The 22,846-nt window shown below is 43.8% G+C and overlaps 1 pseudogene; it reads left to right on the top strand.

Moving 5' to 3' along the window:
- Nucleotides 1-9,268: 9,268 nt before the first annotated feature.
- On the top strand, nt 9,269-11,334 carry LOC129024196 (tight junction-associated protein 1-like; annotated as a pseudogene).
- The last annotated feature ends 11,512 nt before the right edge of the window (nt 11,335-22,846 follow it).

Below are 22,846 nucleotides of genomic sequence, written 5' to 3'. Positions count from 1 at the left end.
TGGTATCTGGGGAGGTGGAATTGTGCTAGGATTGGATAGGTAGAGATGAAGGAGGAAGAAGACATTTCCAGTAGTGGGAAATAACACTGAAAGGGATGGAATTGAGAAGATGAAGAGGGAGTAATGTGGAGATGTACCTGACTAACAGTAATTTTCAAGTCTCTACGTAATTAAGATTAGAACCTCACTCCGCCACTAGGAGTTGCACCTTCTGACAAGGTAGACAGATTGGGTTCTTAGAGGCCATTTTAACTTTCAGCCTTAACAGGAGTTTCTGTGTCCTAGACTTAAGAGACTGGAGAGAAAACCTTGAGCTGTCCTTTGAGGTCATAGGTCAAAGTCACTACTGCACCACAATTTATTGCTCTGTTTACCCAAGAGGGTTAGTAATCCAGCCTGTGGTCACTCAGTAGCCTTGTTATTTCCTTTAATGGAAGAACCCAATGAAGAGTCCAAAAAATCTTACCTCTGCATCTGTGTGAGGCTGCTTTTCCAATTCTTGCCACCTGGTCCCAGTAGGATGGAAGTTTTGGCCCTTGAATCTTTTGGGACTGTCTTTTTCATGTGTGCCCCCTTTCTTAAGCTTCTGAAATTGTTCTGTACAGAGAGTTACTTTGATTAAAGTGACCAAACTGGGACAGAAAGCTGCCCTGTACTTTTTATTTCTCATTTTTATTATACATAACCATATTAGAGTACCTTCTGCAGAGATAACAATGTATGCATTGCCCCAAATTGGCTCCCACCCAGTAAAAGTCAACAATTAAACGTTCTTCCCATTAGTGTGTGTATCTCTGTTCTCAAAAAGAATTTAAAGTTCTAAGAAACAGCAATTACCCCAACCCCCAGAAAAGCCCCAAACCCAAAAGCGATCTCTCTTCCCTTGTTTGCACAGAAATAGGCTTTAGTTAGCAGGCAGTAGGTGGCATAAGTTTTTATGTGGGGGAACAGCATGATAAAAGTGGTATTACAGTAGGATTGATCTGGCAATACTGTACCTAGTATTTCTCACACTGTGCTACAATTGCCTGTTTATTTGCCTTTGCCTTTTTCCCTCAAAAGAATGTAAATTCCTTGTAGGACAATCACGTACTCATCTCTACCTCCAGTGCCTACTACAGAGCTAGTTGAGTGAGGAAAGGCTATAGGCAGAAAGATCAATTAAGGATGTAGGAGTAGGGGTGGAAGGAGGCTACTGAGGTAATCCAGTTATGTGTGGTGCTGAAAGCTGGGATGAGAACAAGATCTGAGGGATATTTTGTAGGGACACGTGCCAGGATAACATGGATGAAAGGGCGAAGAATATAAGAGGACATCAGGATTTTGAACCTGAAAAATCAGAAAATAGGCAGTATTGTTAGGTTTTAGGGAGAAATAAGTAATACCTCTTTGTTCCTCTCCTGAGTTCTGAACCAAGTGAGAACTGAGACAGTAAGTAAGTGAAGTTCAAGATGTGATTATTAGTGTCCTGTGAATTATGCAGGTTTCCCCATATAGTAATTGGCACACCAGGACAACTGTAGCCTCCCCCTCCAGGCGCACAGGTCATCCTGTAAGATTCCTATATGGCTGAGAGCAACCTAAAACACTCTTTCAGGGCAGGCAGAGGTGAAAGAGAAAGCCGCGGAACAGGGATCAGCCAACTTTTAGTGCAAAAAGCCAGATAGTAAATATTTTAGGCTTTGCAGGCTAAATGGTTGATCTCTGTCACAACTACTTGCCCCCGATGCTGCAGTGTGAAAGCAACCACAGTTAGTTGGTAATGGAACAAGCGTGGCTGTGTTCTAGTAAAACTTTATTTACAAAAACAGGTGATGAGCTAGATTTGGTTCACAGGCTGAAGTTTTCTGACCTCTCGACAGATGGAACGGAGTTGTATAGTTTCTTCATCAGCCTCACTAGTAAGCTAAGTCACACCTTGAGGAAAAGGGAATGAGGGGCCCAGAAAAGCCAGGCGTGTTATGCTAGTGGTGGCTCAATCAGGAAAACAGGAGGCCTGGGGAATGCAATTTCCTTCTAACAGATACCACTGACAGAGAGAAAGTAATTTGGAAGAGAAGGTTGGTGGAGAGATGCTAATCTTGGAAGGTGTGGAATTTGAGGAGACAGCAGGACATCCAAGTGGAGGTTACCTATAGCCACAGTGATGTGGGGATCTGGCTTGTTCTGGCTCGGGAGAGCCAACTGTGCACATGTCTTTTCAAATCTGTGTTCGGTGGCCTCATATTAGTAGCTTGACATTGGCCACGGTTGGAATATTGATAGCATGGAAATTGGCAAAAGCTAGAAATCAGAGTCTGCCTTGCACCCATTGCCATGAGCCGATTGTTAAACACTTACCAGCACATTATCGCATGTAGAAGGTGTGAATGCAGATCCGAAACACAGTGCAGGTAGGACCCAATAGGAGAGTCACCTGCATGATGGAGAGAGCTAAACCTTTGGGAGTGGCTAAGCTTACTGAGCACAAGGCAGAAAATAGCAAAGTAAACAAAACCAAATACTTGAGGAATAGTCACAGTTTGGGATCAGTAGAATAAGTGGATGGCAAAGGCTGGGAAGAGAGATGGGAGAGGTAGAAGAACAAGGAAGAAGCAGTGCTAGAGTAACTGGCCATCACTCACTACCTATGATAGTAGGGCTCTTGGAGAACATATCAAAAAAAGACCATTTATCTTTGTTAATTATATAACAAGAAGCCCTCATCCTCCTGAATAGGTAATTTGAATGGAAGGTGGAAAAAGCGACTCCCAGGATTCTGTGGACCTTCCAAACAGATCCAAAATTTGTCCCTCTAAGGCTTCCCTGGTACTACATGCTGTTTCAGTCAAGATCAAGGGGGATAGAATTTGGCAGCTGATATAAAGCCACCCAACACTAACAATTTAAAGCCCCCAAATTTTACATTATTTCTCTTTAACTCATAAGAAATCTAGATGCTATTGTGGTTTAAAGCCTTAGGCTATATTCCTAGCTGAGAACTATAACAAGGGGAATTCCCCCTAAACAAGTAAACAAGAAGAATCTGTTGCCTAATCTCACATACTAGAGATCAGCTAATGCTTACACTAGCTTCAGTGGTCTTCTGGTTTCCAGGTAAGCCATACCTAACTCTAGTAAGGACTTTGCCCTCTTCCCATGGGATTTTTAAACTCATAAAAATTCTACTTCTTTTGTAGTCTAAAGACCCCAGAGTGCTTCTCCTGACTCTGGAGCTCACTTTTATCTCTGTCCAAGGCTAAATCCCTGTAAGGCCCCAGACACCCCAAATAAAGGTCTTTACTTGCATATCATGGACCCATACCCAAGCCTGAGAAACCAGATGAAGCCATATTTAAAGCTCCAAACCCCAGTGCTAGTGAGGCTCACCACAAAATTTGGTCTCTTAACATAATGCTTTGGTCCACAAATAACACTCTTCGTGTTTATTTACTAAGTTTTCTGGGCCATGTTGAAGATTTTTGAGGCTAGTCTGTCTACCTGTCTACCCTGCTTGGCTCTAACCAATTGAGAAAAAACACAAGGAGTTAGATGTAGATCAATGTCTCCTCTTTAGTATTTTTTATTAGTAACAATAACTAAAATTTATTAATGGTTTTCTAGATATTTATTTGTATCATATTACTTAATCTTTATACCTATGAGGTAAATATGATTAATATTTTCAACATAGAGAGGAGGAAATTAAGGGACAGAAATCTTGAACAACTTATCCACAGTCACACAGTAGGTGGCAAAGCCAGGATGAAAACCCTAGTGGTCTAAGTCCACACTTTCTACCATCTCTCTGCTTATATCTAAAAGACAAGATTCTCTGTTAAAGATTGACCCGAGGATAAGGTTTAGGCATGAGACTTCTGACTACCCCAAATTAAAATCAGCTGTAGTCTTAGAAGCTGGAGAATGGAAGACCTCTTTTGCAATTTAGAGTCCTCACTCAGATGGTCTTACAAAATGCATACCAGGAGCTGAAAAATGCTGGAAAGAAAAGAGACAGACCCGCATTATTCTTTCAATGAAGTGACTCTACCTTCTGGTTAAGTTTGCCCATCCTATGGTGGAGAGGAGCAAATGTAGAATTCTAGCTCAGTTCCCTCCTAGGCATTGGAGCTGTTGTCCCTCTCCTCCATGGACGTAAGGAAGCAGGGAATGAGTATTCCTTGGAGCCATCAGCATGGTGTTCAATCTTTTGCAAACCTGTGATGATAATATATGAAAAGTGGCTGGTATATAGTAGGTATTTGATGCAGGTTACATCCTGTTGACCCCAGTCTATTTAAATCGATCCAGTCTGCTTATACACATGCACAAGACAAAACATTTCTTCCCCGGCTTTCAGCATTTGTCTCTCCTGACAGTCTATTAAAAGTTCTGACTTACAGTTCCTTAATCTCACCTATTGTGGTTTCTTGTTCTATCTCTCATTGAAGGAGATCAGATAATAAACAAAAAAAAAGTGCTATAATGTCAGGTAAGTGACATTAAGAAAATAAAACATGGCAATGGGACAGAGAGTGGCAGATGGAATGGGCAACATTAGTAGAAAGGTCATCAAAGAAGGTCTCTCTGAGGAGGTGACATTTGAGCTGAAACCTGAGTGATGGGAAAGACTCATTCAGGCAAGCATATGGGAGAAGAGAACCCCAGACGGAAGTAAGGTACAAAGGCTCTAAGGTTGGAATGAGTGGACAGGTCTATGGAACAGAAAGAAAGCTATTGTGAATGGAGCAGGCGTGAGTACATGATTTGAAGATGGAGAAGCAAGCAGAGTTCGGATCACTCGGGGTCTCATGGACCATGACAGGAAGCTTAAATTTGATTCCAAGGAAAGTGGGAAGTCCCTGTTGGGTTTATCACTCTGGTTTCTGCAATTTGCCTCAGAGCCTTCTTATTTCCTGGCATTCTGCTTCTTCCTGTAGCAAATCCTGCCCGGGTTTCACTGGCCCAGAGAAGTGATTAGCTCCCCAGTGACCTAGAACCATCCTTTCTGTGTGATCACTGCCACTCCCCAATTTCACCTCTCCCTCTCCTGGCTCTGAGGGAGAATTCCTTGTTGCTCTCAACAGAGGGACATGTACAGAATTTGTGGATCTGGTAAGAAAAAGAATCCCCCTTAAATGAAAGGCCACATGAATCTTCCCAGTGTAGGTAAGTGTAATTCTTGCAGCAGCACCCCTCAGACAGATGCATGAAGGTGTAAGCTGCCAAGGTTGGGAAAAGTCCCCAGGAAGGCCTCCATCTCAGAGGTAATTCATGGGAGATATCTGAAATATCACTGATTTCCACATATGCTTCATGAGATATCAGGATGATGGAAGCTGTTGATGTCTAATAAGAAATTTTGAAAAAGGCAAGCTAGATACAACTCTGAGATTTCTCAACATCTTCAGCTGGGTCCAAAGGACAAAGACTATGTGTGGTGACTCTGAATCCTTAGAAAGGTGATCTCTGTAGTGCAGTATGGAATTTTTGAGGATCTAGTGGAGTGGGATATAATTCCCCATAGAACTCTCTAGTTCCCTCTTCTCAGATTTTATGTGCACAAAACTGCCTTCTTATTGCCAAAAACAACCACTTCCATTTGTACTATACTCTCCACCTCATGAAAGTGATTTCAAATATACAAAACGATGCTAAGTGGTAAATATTCTCTTTTATACAGGTAAGAAAACCAAGGTCCAAAGAATTAAGTTACATGAATCCTTGAACCTAGGTTTATATGGATGCAGTTCATCTTCATTTTCACTTCTATAGAGTTGCTTCAGTTTCTTTCCTGAAGAACTAAATAGCGGGCCCAAGTATTCTGGTTGTGGATAGATTCATCCCACCATCATGTATGAATAACTTGGAGGTCCAGGTTATGTCTGTTTATTGTGAGTTTTGCTATTGCATCGGTGCCCGGAGGCTGGGAAAATTGACAGAAACAAGATCTTGTAAGGTAGAATGCCAGAACTTGGATTGTGGTGACTCTACCTAAATGCAGACACCCTCAAAAGGCCTGGCTGGAAAATCATCTGCTGACCTTTTCCAAGCTGTCTTAACTGCAAGATCACTCAACTGTTTCCACTTTGTTTTGAAGCTGCTTAAAAAAGAGCAAACAACTCTAATCTCTCTTAGCCAGTTTTCCAGCTGGAGACAGTATAGCATGGGGATCTGATTAAAATGAGGTGGTACTTTAAAAACCAGGAGCCAATTGACCTTAACTGTGTTTCTTTCTGCTTTTATATGTTGTTGTTGAAACTGCAGGTAAGTGATTTGCTGGCCCCGGCTCTAGAGGGGTTTTATATATTGTTCGTGTGGTCATAATTCTCACCCATTTTCCTTTCATACTTCTTAGGTAGGGAAATAATTACTGCTTTGGGCTCCTGCTTTTGGGGTATTATTATGTGAGTCACTAAAAAGCCTAGCCTGTCTGTCCTTTTTTCTTCCTTCCTTCCTTTCTCCTTTTAACGTCTCTTTGTTTAGAAGAAAGAAATCAATTTTTGAATTGATTTCAAATTGCATTTGAATTTGGAAAATTAAAACAGATGAACAGCAAAATACCATTATTTTTAGAGCTCATAAGACAAAGCCTGGCTGGCTTGGGGTTTTGACTGTTGGTTCTTATAACAAATGGCTCCTTTAAGATGGCACCAAAGTCAATACTAATGGTTATTATGATTTAGTACAGCTCCCTTGGTGTCCGTTTCCTGCTCTTTGGCTTTCCTCCCCTCTCTCCAATGCACATACATGGTTTTTGTAAAGTTAAGTGTCTCTGATATACACGCAGGCCAAGTAGAGAAAGTTTGTAGCTGACCCCTCCACCTCCCTTTCTATGTCTTCCCTCTGCCTAACAACTTGACTTCCCCTAGGCCTCACCAAGGCGCCCCCCCCGCCCCACACCATGTAGTTGCCCCTCTTCTGGCCTGAATTTACTCTCTAGAAGTCTTGTAAGCTTAAGGCATCTCCAGATTGTCTTCCCATCACCCCTTTCCTGAAATTGCCTAGCCCGGGCCCTGCTGTCAGCTAAGTCAATGCTAAGACAGCTGATATGGTTTGGCTCTGTGCCCCCACCCAAATCTTATCTTGAATTATAATCCCCACGTGTTGAGGGAGGGACCTGTAATCCTCACAAGTCAAGGGAGGGAAGTGATTGGATTATGGGGGTGGTTTCCCCCATGCTGTTCTTGTGACAGTGAGTGAATTCTCATGAGATCTGATGGTTTTAAAAGTGGGAGTTTTTTCCTGCACTCTCACGTCTCTCTCCTGCCACTTTGTGAAGAAGGTGCCTGCTTCTCCTTTGCCTTCTGCCATGATTGTAAGTTTCCTGAGCTCTCCTCAGTCATGCAGAACTGTGAGTCAATTAAACCTCTTTCCTTTATAAATTACCCAGTCTTGGATATTTCTTTATAGCAGTGTGAGACTGGACTAATACAACAGGTGAATGATAAGGTCAAATGCCCATATTAAAGGTACACAATGGTTTTCAATGTAGTATGTGTCTTCCATAGCATTAATCCAAAGGTGTGACTGATGGTACAGTTTTCAGGTGCTTCTAGGGCATCCTGGAGACAAAGCAGGCGTACTATTTTAGGCATCTTTCATAATACCAAAGTAATTCATGTCTGTTCAGGACTTTACCAAATACTTTCTCATTAATTATTTTATTTTCCCCCCCAAAAAGCGTTGTGAGGTGGGTGATATTAATTCAGATAATCTCATTAATTATTTTATTTTCCCCCCCAAAAAGCGTTGTGAGGTGGGTGATATTAATTCAGATAAGAATGAGAAAAATGAGGCTCAGAGAGGTTAAGTGATTTGTCTGACATCACACAGCTAGGAAATGACCACACTGCAACTGGAACCCAGCTCAGCTGACTTGAAATTCTCTGTGTTTTCTGCTCTGTCACATGGTCTTATAATACTTTATTCCAAGAATTTTTGGAGTACTAACTGTGCCAAGTCCTGTGCGGGATACAGTAGGTGAGTGAAACAGGCATGGATGGCCTTGTCTTCACTGGAGTTTATTAAACTCTAAGTATGGTGATACAGACAAAATGAGTTAATAAATATATCTTTAAAATTACAAATTATGGGAAATGCTGTGAAAGCAAGTGGAAATGAGGAATATTGGTAAGGGAGCTTTTCTTATAGATCTCTTGGCGATGGTGACATTTAGGCTGAGGCCTGAAGACTGAGAAGGACCTAGTAATGAGGGGTGGGAGGAAGAGACCAGACCAGGTAGAGGATATACAAAAGTCCTCGAGGCATGTTCACAGTACACAGATCGTTGCCTATCCCACCTACTTCATGTCCTTGGGAGCCATGTTCTGTACACACAGATACTCATAATGCTTGAGGAAGTCTTATCAGGACTTGTCACACTATCATGCCAGTCATATACAAAAACTCTCTTACAAAATGTATTCATTTCCTTCTTGCTATAGGAAGGCCCTTAGAAATCAGGTGATTCTTCAAGAAAACTTTGCGAGGTTTCTGTTGAAGGTGGGCGTTTCTCTCCAAGCTATACTTCTAGCCTCACCTGTAATATTCACAAATACTATGACCCAAGTATAGGATTGTGGATGGCTCAGCCAAACCCATCCCCACTGCTGGAGACGCAGCTCACAGGGGCCACACTGGTAAGAGACCACCATGATGTGCCCAGGTGGAACTTTGTATGTGAAAAACAGCATAGTGAGCAACAGGTTGTGTGTCTTGGGTTTGCAAGAAGAGAGGATTTGGGCATCTTTTGCCAAGGGTTTCCATCACACTATGATGATGCATGCTTTGCAATTAGTAAGTGTTCCAAAAAAGTCTTAATAATGCAAGGATCTTAGGTTAAGCTGTCTACCTGACTCACTGCTAGTCTTCAGTTCTAGGTGTTTCTAAACCAAACGTTTATTTAAGTAAGCCCTAGCTGTGTGCCCCTTTTTATACCAGGCCTTGAAGTAAATGCAGAAGTATCACCATCACAGTCCCTGCCTTTGGGGAGACTGCAGTCTGCAGGAGGAGACAAAACATAAATATGTTTAACAATTACAAAGGGGCCCCACCCCCGATGACGCCAGGTGCCAAGTGCGTGGGGATTCCTGCAGCCCTGGCCCCTACCCGGCCTGCCCCACAGCAAGATGGTGGCCTGAACGCAGCTGGCAGCGGTAGAAAGAGCTGTTGGCTAAAGGAAGTGGAGGGGCCGTGGGATGCGGGGAGCTGGGGGCTAACTCCCAGACAGCCGAACAGAGAGAGCTGCTGACAACAGTCGCAGGTGGAGGAGGTGTCACCTCCCAGAATGACCAGTGCAGCCCCTGCTAAGAAACCCTACCGTAAGGCACCACCGGAGCATCGGGAGCTGTGACTAGAAATTCCTGGATCCAGGTTTGAGCAGGAGGAATCCCTGACCGACTTGGAAAGGATGAAGCTCTCGCAGCAGGATAATGAAGAGCTTCATTGGTGCCTGGCCTCGGCCACGAGATGCACTGAGGTCCTGGAATGTGAGCTGGAAATTGGGCAGGACTGCCTGGAGCTGGGCCAGAGCCGTGAGGAGCTGGACAAGTTTAAGGATAAGTTCTGCAGGCTGCAGAACAGCTACATGGCTTCCCAGCAGACCAACCAGGAGTTGGAGGACAAGCTGCACACACTGCTCAAGAAGGCTGAGATGGATAGGCAGACGCTGGACTGGGAGATAGTGGAGCTGACCAACAAGCTGCTGGATGCCAAGAACACCATCAACAAGCTGGAGGAGCTCAACGAGCGGTACCAGGGAGACTGCAACCTGGCTGTGCAGCTCCTCAAGTGCAACAAGTCCCACTTCCGAAACTATGAGTTCTCTGATCTGTCCTGTGAGCTACAGGACATGGTTCAGAAACATCTGCATAGTGGTCAAGAGGCCGCCAGCCCGGGTCCTGCTCCCAGCCTAGCCCCAGTGGCTGTTGTGCCTACTTTGGTCATTGCCCGAGTGTTAGAGAAGCCAGAGTCTCTACTGCCGAATTCAGCCCAGTCAGGCAGCGCTGGGCACCCCATGGCTGAAGATGTCTTTGTGCATGTGGACATCAGTGAGGGTGCCCCAGGTGATCCAGCCAGTCTCCCGGCCCCTGGCAGCCCCACCCCCCAACCCAATGGGGAGTGTCACTCTCTGGGTACTGCTGGGCGCTCTCCAGAGGAAGAGCTGCCCCTGCCAGTCTTTGAGAAGCTGAGCCCCTACCTCACTCCATATCCACCACACCCACTGTATCCTGGCTGCAGGGTAATAGAGTTCTCCAAGGATAAGGTTTGGATCCCCTGCAACAGCCCCCTGCCCAACTGCACTTACGCTACCCGCCAGGCCATTTCGCTGAGCCTGGTGGGGGAAGGGAGTGAGCGGGCCTGCCCCAGCCCAGTGCTCAGCGCCCCTGCCTCAGCCTAGGCCTCACCCAACCACCAGCCCAGCTCAGTGCCCCCAACACTCAGTGCCCCAGCCAGGTCTGTTAGCTCTGAAGAGGACCTGCTGTCCAGCTGGCAGTGGGCATTTGTGGACCATACTCCACCACCTGCTGCTGTGGCCCAGGGCACAGCCTTTAAGAGTGACACCCTCCCTGAGCTGCAGCGCCGTTTTGCCCATAACCCCGCTGACAGAGATTAGGTGGTCCAGGCACCTTCTCCCCGAACCAAAGAGAGTGGGCTTTTGCTTCCCACAGAACCTGACTCTAGCTTTTCCAGGGAGGAGGAAGAAGAGCTGAACCTGCCCATCAGCCCTGAGGAAGAGCGCCAGAGCCTGCTGCTCATTAACAGTGTCACAGAGGAGGGTCCTGGCACTTCCCACACTGAGAGCAGGGCCTGGCCACTCCCCAGCTCCAGCCGCCCCCAGTGCAGCCCCAAAAGAATGGGGGTTCACCACCTGCACTGCAAGGACAGCCAGACGCAGGCCCAGCAGCAGGGCAACCAGCTTTACTAGGGCCTCTGCTGGCCTTCCTGCCATTGCTGCACCGGGACTGCAAGGAGGCCCCACACCTTGGCAGCTCTGGGTCCCCAGTCCAAGCCCTTGACCTCTTCTCTATCCAGACCTGCACAGCTGTTCCCTGTGTGAGTGGGGTTGGGCGGTGGGCCGCACCAGGCCTGTCAGCTGCGTTGACTGTGACCACAGAGGCTTGCCTCATGGTTTTCCCCTTTTCTTAGAATATTTATTCTCCAGAGGTAACATGCAGTTGGGTCTCAAGACCTTTCCTCCAATCAGCCCAACCCAGCCCAAACTGAGCTGTTCTGGGGAGCTGAGGAGTTTATCAGTATTCATCTTCCATCCTCCTTTCATAGTCAAGTTTGTTATTTTGTTTTCTTGGGGGTGGGTGTTGTTGGAGTTATTAACCTCTAATTTCTGTTTCCTACCTGTTTCCCTTCCCCCCAATCCTCTGCATGGGCTGTTGGCCTCAAGGGGCCTGGCACAGCTGGCCTCAGGGATGAGGGAGAGGACTGACTGAAGGCTCTCCTCAGCTGTTTCCTCCCTCCCTCTGAAAGGGAAGGTGGGATTCAGGGGCCTCAAGCTGGGCCCTGGGTGAGGACTGTCCCCGCCTCCCAACCTTGGCTCTAGACTGTTACTCCCAGCTTTGGGAAATATTACTTTTTTTTTTTTTTTTTTCTTGGGATGGAGTCTTGCTCTTTCGCCCAGGCTGGAGTGCAGTGGCACGATCTTGGCTCACTGCAAGCTCTGCCTCCCGGGTTCACGCCGTTTTCCTGCCTCAGCCTCCTGAGTAGCTGGGACTACAGGCGCCCGCCACCACTCTTGGCTAATTTTTTTTTTTTTTTTTCAGTAGAGACGGGGTTTCACCATGTTAGCCAGGATGGTCTCCATCTCCTGACCTCGTGATCCACCCACCTCGGCCTCTCAAAGTGCTGGGATTACAGGTGTGAGCCACCGCGCCCAGCCGAAATTTTCACATTGATGACTATTTTAAAATCAAACTATTTTACTGGTTTAAAAAATTAGCTGCTCATAGTGGTGCATGCCTGTAATCCCAGCTACTCAGGAGTCTGAGGCAGTAGAATCGCTTGAACCCAGGAGGCGAAGGTTGCCTCCCACGGGTGGGATCCACGTTGCTGCACTTTCTACCTGATTTACAGATACAAATGGCTCCGGCAGAGAGATGCTGGCTGCTGTTGTGCTGGTAAAACCCTAAGGCAAGAAGTATAATATGCTCTCATTTCCTCTTTTTCACTCACCCTCCTCGGACTCTATATTGTATTTCATATTTGTTTCCCCCTTCAAGGATGCCCTTAAAATTCATTTGTGTTTGCATTCACCTAGATACAAAGACTGGTGGTGGTGGTGTGTGTGTGTGCACACATGCACATGTATGTTGGAAGAATGATGTGGAGTTTGAGCAGATTGTTTTCATTACTGTGGGCATTTCTCAAGGATGCCCATGAACTTTACCCCTGGATGATAGTGCCCTGGTATAAGCTGAAGGGTAAAGTTAGAATCAGTATAATTCAGGCTTGACAGGGTGGGGTTGGGAAGAAACAATGATCACAAGTGAAGAGACTGAGCACAACTAAGAACACTACCCAGTAATTTTAGAGCTGGTCACCAACACTGTAGTGATGCATAAGAAGCAGGAGACATGGTCCATGCCCTCACAAACCATCTGGTATAATTGCTAAGAGACAGCACACAATGGAAATAACATCAGGTAGCAGGATCAGCTGACATGTTCCATGTAGCTCCACAGGAAACATTGGGAGGCAGATGGAGATTAGGTAAAAGGATGGGCTTTTAATTATTAGATCTGTTCAACGGTGGAAGAGGCTGCTTCGTGGGGTGCTGAGCTTCTCCCAGTAGAGGTGTTCCAAGGTGGGATGCCTCTTTATCTGGGATGCTGCAGTCTAAATGGAGTTTAGACTGCATGGCCTGCTCCCTCTTAGAGTCTGGGACTTTGCAGCTTTATGCCTTTTAACTGACCTCACATTTTGAGAGGTATGTAAGCCACGCGTGGTGACAGCAAAGGCTTGACCAGCAGGTTGGAAGTGCTTACTAGACTAAGAATTCATCCTCGGGCTGTGCATTGGGATCTGTGTCTGACTAGGAAGAAAGCCTGCTAAAGACTTCACTGACTTGACTGCTTCAGGGCTGCTCTGGGAAAGTGGTTTCAGACGTCTCTCTTCATAGGCAGGTGTCAGCCAAATGTGTGGCAAGTCACCTCACCCTGGGAGGCGCTTTTATGCCTAAAGCCTGGAGGAGCACTAGAACTAAAACATCGCCTGAGGGAATCTGCTGCAGGTTTGGCTCTGCAAACTTTCCCATCCAGCTAATGAGGAAGGCCTGATTGAAAATGGCAGCAGGCAATTAAAAAACAGAAGAAGCAGCTTTAAACATAGCAACCTCTCACCCGCTTCACCAAGGCTAAGCTGGGTCCTAATATACCTGTGAGGAAAATGAGGCGCAGAGATATTTGAAGACACCTGCTTTAAGGTTTTCTGAATTGCATTGTGGGCTTGGTACTAGAGTTATGTTCCCCAGGCTTGGAAAGAGTCTTCTTAATGGTCTCAGGGGACCACGGCTCCAATGAAAGCAAAAATCACCTTCCAGCCCTTCACAAATCCAGAGTGAAATGCATGGAGCCAGACTGAGCACCATTATATGATAAAGTAGTACTTAAATTTCAGAGGTCTCAGGGGGTATGACGAGGCAGAGAAGAGTTCTGCTTCTTGCTGATGCAGTTATTGGCCAAGGTCTTGTTCTTCGCCACATATAAAGGAATTATTACAACGATTCATATTCACGGCTGATCCAGTTTAGCTTTCCATTGCCAAGTTGCCAACAGGATCCCCCCAGGGACTCCTTTGGGGATGAAATGGGGAACTGGACCCTGAAATCAAGCTCAAAGCAAGATATCGAACATTTATTGAGAGCCTAAAAGGTAGGTATAACTTGGATTATCTTAGCAGCAATTTATACAATTATGGCTCTGCCATGAGTCATACATTTGGTTTCCTTCATGTCCCACCTTTTGGGGAAAATGTTTAGTATGTGAGTGTCTATATGAAATAGGACAGCTTTTTATTTGCCTTCAATAGTGAATTGTCTCAGAACTTTACTTCCCTCAACCATGGTCTATATGGTCCTCCACTCTGGCTTAAACTGGTAGTGGAGTCTGCTTTGCCTCAGTTTTTCTGGCAGGGGATCTTGTAGATTGGCAAGGTGCCCAAGATAACCCTGGGATTGTTCTCAATCAATAAAGTTTTGCTGTGCTCCAATTGACTTGGGATTAAACCTTTCGTTTACTCCAATATAAAGAGACTCGACATATTAACTGCTCAAGACCAGGTGTGGCTTGAATAGCTCTTGCAGCAGGTTACTTAAAAGTTTCCTATGCCCGGGAGATACACCAGAGCAAAGCTGCAATTTTGTTAAACTTTGTAGGAGTTCAAAATCCAAGGCTCCCTAGGCTCTGATACATATCCCTCCCCCAACCACTGCCCCCGCCTCCGTCCCTTCCCCCACCCAGCATCTTCATTCTGGGCTCTCCATTCTCTCTCCTCTTTTCTCCTTGTTGAAATATGTTTCTAATCTTCCAGGCCTCTCAAACGCATCAGTGTTTCCTGCTTCAGTGGTCCCGGTGGAGTCACTCATTCTTTATTTAATATATTCCACACTTTAAATGGGCCTGTTAATTACTCCCTCCTCACTCTGAATTTACTAATTTATTGATCAAATTTCTTTTTGTGCATGTGAGTTTTATTTTGTACGTGCAAAAAATTTATTTGGATCAATTTTATTGACCCCCTCCCACCCCCACCTCCTGGGATACTTTCCCAAACTTTAATTAAGTCTCTGGGAAGTCTCCTTGCTTAAAAGGGAGCTTCTTGCTTCCTCCTTTGTGATAGCATCAACGCTCCAGGCTAAGGTCGGTCTAACCACTTTCTCAAGCAGGGGGATAATTTAAAGGGCAAGTCGGGGGAAGAACTAGGGCAGGGGTTCTCAAAAGTATGCTCCTCAGAACATCAGCCCCAGTGTCACCTGGGAACTTGTTAGAAATGCAGATTCTCAGACTCCACCCCTATCTACTGAATTGGAAAGTGGAGTGGGATCCAGCACTGTTTTTTGTTGTTGTTTGTTTTTTGTTTTTTTAGACGGAGTCTCACTCTGTCACCCAGGCTGGAGTGCAGTGGCACGATCTCGGCTCACTGCAACCTCCCCATCCTGTGTTCAAGTGATTCTCCTGCCTCAGCCTCCTGAGTAGCTGGGATTACAGGCGTGCGCCACCAAGCCTGGATAATTTTTTGTGTTTTTAGCAGAGACAGGGTTCACCGTGTTGATCAGGTTGGTCTCCTGACCTTGTGATCCTCCCACCTCGACCTCCCAAAGTGCTGGGATTACAGGCATGAGCCACCGCGCCCGGCCCCAGAACTGTTTTTAAGAAATCCTCTAGGTGATTCTGATGCCCATTGAAGTGTGAGAACCATTGCTGTGGTCCAGGGTTTGTCAGCTTCGATGCTATTGACATTTTGTGCCAAATAATTCCTTGTGGTGGGGGCTGTCCTGTGCATTGTAGAGTGCTTAGCCTAGTGGCCCCTCTTAACTCGGTGCCAGTGGCACCCCCCAGTTGTGACAACCAACAACATCTCTAGACATTGCCAAATGTCCCAAGGGGGATAAGATCATTCCTGGTTGAGAACACTGAATTAGAAGATTCAAATCACCCTCCCTTTCCTCTTTAGAATCATCTCTTCTTTATTTGTCTTGGGGACCACATACATAAGACAAAAGTATCCATGAGGAGTTTCTCACAACTTCTAGCATATGACCGTGTTTCATGTTTCACATATATATATTTTCTATCCCCAAGTACTAAGTACTGTGTCTTGGACTAGGTCAATAATAAGCCCAAAAGCCCAATTTGTTTTAACAGTTCATTTAACCACCTAGGATTAATGCCCCATTCCCTGGCCTTTATACAAAACTCCTGAACTTTTCCAGAGAGTGATCTGATTTTCATTTCCCTTAGAGACTTGAGATTATTTCCAGGCTGTGAAAGAATTGGGTGGAGGGACTCAGACAATGTCATCACTAAGGAGCAGGGTGGGAGTAGGGACTAGGCAGCAGCTTCTGCTCATGCCCGTCTCCTTGCTGAGAATGCCAAAGTATCACTGAAAATGACAGAGGACAGGTGAAAGTTACAATCGGTGCGTAGATTAAATGGATCAGGTGGAATTAATTTGCTGTTGGCGCTAAGTCTTCCTATCTACTGTAACCCGCTTCCTCTATGCACACCCACTGCCTTCTATCCCTCCTTTCTTGCATGGCAAGCCTGCCCTTCACTCCCATGCCTGAGTGACTCCATCTCCTCCTCTCACGAAGTACCACTACATGTATAGGGGCCAGAATTCAGATTTAGGGAGGTGCTGAGCATATGGTAATGCCACTGTCAACTCCAGCATGTGGTCCACTGAGACAAGCACCAGTTACAGGAGAAGTCATGGACACTTGCCTCCCACTGCAGAAATATGCCAGAAAATGTAGTGGTTTTTTTTTCATAAGGCCAATCTGGGAGGTGTGTCCACCCTTAAGCTCATGGAGCATTCTTCCCCCACCCAGGCCAGTCAGCCAGTGAGCCAATTAAGAGGCAGCCAGCTGGAAGGATTTCCACAGTGCCAATCTAGATGGGCCCTAAAACATTATTGGAATAAGCTAGCGATATCGTGCCAGTTTATTCAGGTTTCCATACACGACTTCACGGAACTAGTGACGTGTAAATTGGTTCTGCGCTTTCCAAAACTGATAACATCCTCAAGTGAAAATTAAAAAGAAAAACCAAACAAACAACACTACCACAAACTCACTTTACAGTCCAAATCAGTTGAAATTTTGACACCTAATTTTGACACCTAATAATGTATGGCATAGTGCTGATAATAACAGCAAAAGATTCATTAATTAAACTTTAAAATCCTTTAATGTGACTCCCAGGAAATTGTTTGGCTCAGAAGTTTGCAAAAGAAAAATGGAGAACATGAATGAAGACTAGCAGGAAACATGCTGTTAAAATAGCTTCACAGTGAAAGTAAATTATTAAATGACTCTGTTTTTATTAATAAAAAATCGGTTTTCCCACCCTTGTTAATGTTAAACAGATTTTTGAAAGGCATGTCCAAAGGAATCCCAAGTCTCAGGCCTTCCCTGCTCAGGTCTGCAGAAAGCAGCTAAAAATGTACTGTATTCATTGGCTCAGGGAATTAAACCTTTCAGGCTCCTCCTGCATTCTCACTGCCTGCACCGTGCCTTGCTATGTGTGCATCTGTGTTTTCAGACACCCTTGGGTTTCTGTCTTGGCTCTCCTTTCTCACCTTGCTTTCTTTAGACTTGGTAGCCTTGTTCCCATAGAAGCCGCCAGTAGGAATTGCCCCATGCTTCCAACTTTAGAAATGCTGTTCGTATGCACCTGCGGCAGCAATGAATCTCAGTCTCAAACTCAGGTGTGCATAAAATGTAGCTTTCTTAATTTTCTTAAAGTTGTTGTGGTAAAAAAGAGTGGAGACTCAGAATTTTTTATTCTTTACTGTTTATAAGAAGTGTATTATGCGAAAGATGTAGAGAACTATTCACTAGCTAGAGACTGGGCCACACTACACTCTAGATCCTTGTGTCAAAATTGCAGGCTGTCTTTTATACATGAGTGTAAGCTAAGATCCTGTTGCAAGAATTGTCTCCTGATAGTGGGGGATGGGTATTTTTGTAATCTTCAGCTAGAAAAGGTGAAGCCCTGTGATACTCAGCAAAGTGCAAGAAATAGACATTAGTTAACAAACTTCCAAAAGGTTATTTAAAAGTGGTACTGATAACATTCATTTGAAAAGGAAAGGAGGTCACTGTGTTTGTCTGGTGAAACATTAGGGACCTCTCATTTTGCTGACACTTTTTCTCTTCTAATCATTGACATGTGATGTCTTTTATTATAGGAGCTAATTTCCTCTTATAGTCTATCCTCTGTGGATTTGTGAGTCCACACATTTTTACCTGTACATGAACTTGGCTATGAATGTGCCTTGCCAAGGATTACACTTCTTCATAATCACCATAAGAGACATTCCAGGGAGATGAACATGGTGGGATGCAGGAAAGAAACACCTTCCTGGTAGATGATGGCAAAATACAATAGTAAGCAAGGTGAGCACTGTTAAGAAGACTTGGCTGGTATTAGCTCAGTTGGTTCCTAGTTCATATAATTAGTCCTGGAGTTATCTGTCCATGCACTTCTTTGAGACTTCATTGTGGTCTTCACCTCAGTGAACCATGGGTGCCAAAAATGACTCCCTTATTCCTTCTAGACTAAAGATGACACAGGGCTTTGGAACCTAAGGGATTCTCATCTAGCCTTTAATATCTTAATTTGTATCTGTATGTTGCTGAGGAGTTAGATTTGCCCTGTTTTGGTGGGGGTTGTGGTTTGAATCCTTGGCGCTATGGTTCACAGGTGGGGAAAAGCTTGCAATTAGGTATATGTTTCTGTTGGGTAGTCTGGAGTCCACACAGCTGTGTAGGTAGGTGGGTCCAGGGAACTTTGAAGGACCCAGCACTTCTGAGTTTGAGGTGGTTTGTTCTCCAGAATTTCCTGCATAGACGTAGTCCCCTGGCTGACATGGATATCTTGGTGTGAATTCCCATATTAGTCTGTAGCCTGAACACATACTGAAAGGAACTGTAGACATTAGCTCTTGACTTTAAGACTGCAATGTATCCTTCAACATTTGAGGGCAATCGCTGGACTGCTAGCTAGAGGACAATCTCACGAAGGCTTAGTGCACAGTTCAGTGACTTGCAGCCCACAGGAAGTTTACTTCTTTTAAATATTCAAAATTTGAAGGGTTTTAGGCCTCTTATTAAGGCCTGTTTCATGGCAGAATGTACTTAGTCCTTGCTTAATGTTGCACATCTTGCCTTTGCTTCCACTTTGCAAGAGTTTTGAGGGTGGTAAAGAGTGTGTGTCTGAAATTTGTTTTTTACAGCTTTAGATACGTGGTGAAAATTTTGTTCCATAAAATAGAAGCTTTGGTCTGATTTCATATTAAGAGGAATTTTCCAGTGAAAAAATGTATTCCTGAAGCATTAAAAAAAAAAAAATCAGTAATAGCACTATCCTCCTATTGCAGAGGAAAGCCTTGGGCCATCCAGAAAAAAAAAAAAAAAAAAGGCACACTACAACTTAGACATGGGAGTATCCCACTATCTGAAAACAGCCAATAAAATCAATTTGCAGGTGAGTAAAGGGCCTTCAACTCCAGTTGTGTCCTGTATCACATTTGTTGCAATTTCCCTGCATTACAAGTAGCACAAAGAGTAGCTAACATATACTGAGAAGAGGTAATATTGGAAAATCCCAGTATAAATTTGATATTTTCTATTTATCCATCATCCGCTGCCCTTTATTCATGGGTATTCTATGGGGGAGGCTTGGGCTAAGATGGGAGGAAGGACTCAGAGGCCACAGGATTCCTGGCACGGTATGGTAAACAGGCTAGTGAAGGCAGGCTGCTGAGGAACTGTCAGCAGTGAACACTGTCCAAGCAGTGTTCCTCTTGGTGAGGCCCCATTGTGGGGATGGGGCAGATAGGACTTGGGGACAGGATAGAGGGCTGACAGTCCATGTGTCTGTGCAAAAAGCAGTGTTAGCAGCTGCCCCACCTTGAGCGTGGCCCTTTTAAGTATTTTAGTGGTCAACTAAACAAATCTGCCTGGGAATTAAATACTTTTTAAAAATTAAATCTATGAAAATAACATGCCTAAAGATCTTAGATATTTCAATACTGAAAATTTAATAAGATTGCACTTTGAAATCATAACTGTTAATTGCACATTCCAAATTATATTTACATGGCTGTCACAAGGTGAATTCTCTCATGTATCACAAATATACAATCAGATATACAGAACTTCCTTCTTAACACAAACATATAAATACAATAGTTTACTTCTTTTAAACATCTCTATACCTAATTCTATATTATCTCACCTAGGGAAGAATTATCATACCAAATCAATGAGGATATTTGCTGCCAAAGACTTAGGCATGGAGGCCAACTGGATTCTCATGCATGACCCTGATAGGACATCCTGAACCCCATTTATGTTGTTTTAAGAGTGATTCCATAACCTCAAGAGGTAAGTGATCAGTGACTTAGCCCATTTCCCTGGGATAATGTTATTACATTACATAATAAGTCTGTAGTTTCCATCCGAGTTGATAAAATCTTACAATATTGTATTGTATTTCTCCTCACTCTAAAGAACTTGGAAGTTGATGGGTTCTTGAGATATGTTAATACTTTTCCCATTGATTCATATTCTTAGGGCCATACGTATCTTAAGGATACTTACATTTGTATACAATTGACTTCCAGATATTTCATTTTGCTTTGTCTGACTTGAGATCGCAGTTTATTGGCCATTCTGATATTCCCCTGGCATCAGAAAATGCCCTTCAACTGACATATTTACTAGTTTCTATATTCTCTATTGATACAATAAATTAATCAATAATGCCTCATGAATGAGAAATACAACTCCATAGAAATGCATTCTGTTCTGTTTTTGTTTGTTTGTTTGTTTTTGTTTTGAGACAGAGTCTCACTCTGTCGCCGAGGCTGGAGTGCAGTGGCACTGTGTCGACTCTCTGCAGCCTCCGTCTCCTGGGTTCAAGCAATTCTCCTGCCTCAGCCTCCCGAGTAGCTGGGATTACAGGCGTCTACCACCACGCCCAGCTAGTTTTTATGTTTTTAGTAGAGATGGGGTTTCACCACGTTGGCCAGGCTGGTCTTGAACTCCTGACCTTGGGTGATCCGCCTGCCTCGGCCTCCCAAAGTGCTGGGATTACAGGCATGAGCCACCGTGCCTGGCCATTCTGTTCTATTCACCTACTTTTGAAATCATTTGTTATGGTTTCTTTTTGTGTATCACTATGGAAGCATGGTTTTTCATAGACTTACTATATTTCAGTCACCTATAGTAATTATTTTATTTTTAATGCGGAAGACTTTAAAAACTTTTGCTCCATTCCTTATAACATGACCCACTACTCATTGAAAGTTTTGTTGCTTTCTGGTACAATCATATTTTCCCGGCTCCCCTTGTACCTTTCTGCCCCAGACATGGAATCACTCATGTTTGAAGGAGTCATGGTTCCTTTTAGTGAAAGAATAGTATCAGAGACCAGAATCTGAATGCTAAGGGGGCACTGTGTGGGTATCACTGCTCTTACCGCATTTCAATGAACAGAGCTAGAAAAGGTTTGTGATTTTTCTTTTTTCATATTGTTATTTTACATTTATCTCTTATGGTGCAGAATTCCTGAATTTTTTATTTTGAACACAGTAAATATAGTTACTTATTTGCTTAATCTGGTTAAAAAAAGAATTGTTTCAAAATAACAATATAATATTAAACAATAAACCTACAAAGTAAAGTTCAAGATTTTCTATACAGTGCTTTTTGTTCCTAGCTGCATCCCACTAAGAATGTATGGTCAGCTTTCTTTATCCGAATCATCCATAACTCCTCATTCTGTATGGTTAAATAAGTATCTGATATTTTCATTCAATTATTTGTTTGCTTTCAGTCTGAAGGCTTTGTCTTTTAGTAGTTGATATTTCTTTCTTTCTTTCTTTCTTTTTTTTTTTTTTTTGAGAGGGAGTCTCGCTGTGTCACCCAGGCTGGAGTGCAGTGGCACGATCTCGGCTCACTGCAACCTCTACCTCCTGGGTTCAAGCAATTCTCCTGCCTCAGCCTCCCGAGTAGCTGGGATTACAGGTGTGTGCCACCACACCTGGCTAATTTTTGTATTTTTAGTAGAGACAGGATTTCACCATGTTGGCCAGACTGGTCTCGAACTCCTGACCTCAGGAGATCCACTTGCCTCAGCCTCCCAAAGTGCTGGGATTACAGGCATGAGCCACCACGCCTGGCCATTAGTTGATATTTCTTAGTTTTCAGAAAGTGAAGGCTTTTCCTGGTGGGGGTAGGAATTAAAGAAAATGGGAGAGTCCCCTTGCCGGTCTAAACAGAGATGATAAAAAGATTCAGATGCTCAGTTTTCAAGGTTCTGTTTAATATAACCCGGGGGAATGAGCTAAATCACTGACTACTTCACCCCCTGAGGTTATGGAATCACTCTTAAAACAACATAAATAGGGTTCAGGATGTCCCATCAGGGTCATGAATGAAAATCCAGTCAGCCTCCACACCTAAATCTCCGGCTCTGGCAGTAAAGATTCAGATGCTGTTTTCAAGGTTCTGTTTCATGTATAATGGTACATGATTATTTGATTTTTGGCTGAATAATTCTGACTCGTATTATTTAATTTCTAGTAACATTAGAACCTCACATTTTCACATATTCGGTTGAACTCTACTGAATTCTATATTTATCTTAAAACTTCTTAATTTCTTGATTTATTTTCTGAGCTACATGTTCTTCTCTTTTTCATAACATTGCAATGCTTCCTTAAAAACTATGTATATCATACTATGTACTGATAACCAGTTTGCAGTTTATGACATGATTTTTCTAATTAGTATTATTTTAATGCAGTGATATTCATAGTCTTTAATTTTCCTGCTGGAAATCAAGACGATACCTAGAATTCCATATAATTAATAAAAGCAGTACTTGTAAATATAAGTTCTGAAGGTTTTGCCCCCAAACCCTCTTTTGATTCCTGGCTCACCACTCTGATTTTACTTTGCACATATGTACCAATATCTTTCTTTTAATTGTATACGTTCCCGTTGTAGAATTTCAGTTTGTTGGAGGCTTCTGGATAAATACCTTATTGCTATATGAATTCAAACTGCTAAAAGCCAATTAAAAATGTAAGAAAATAGAACCAAATTATATTAAAATATAGT

Source organism: Pongo pygmaeus, chromosome X (genome assembly GCF_028885625.2).
Source record: "Pongo pygmaeus isolate AG05252 chromosome X, NHGRI_mPonPyg2-v2.0_pri, whole genome shotgun sequence".
Lineage (NCBI taxonomy): Eukaryota > Metazoa > Chordata > Mammalia > Primates > Hominidae > Pongo > Pongo pygmaeus.
This window is presented reverse-complemented; position numbering and strand designations above follow the sequence as displayed.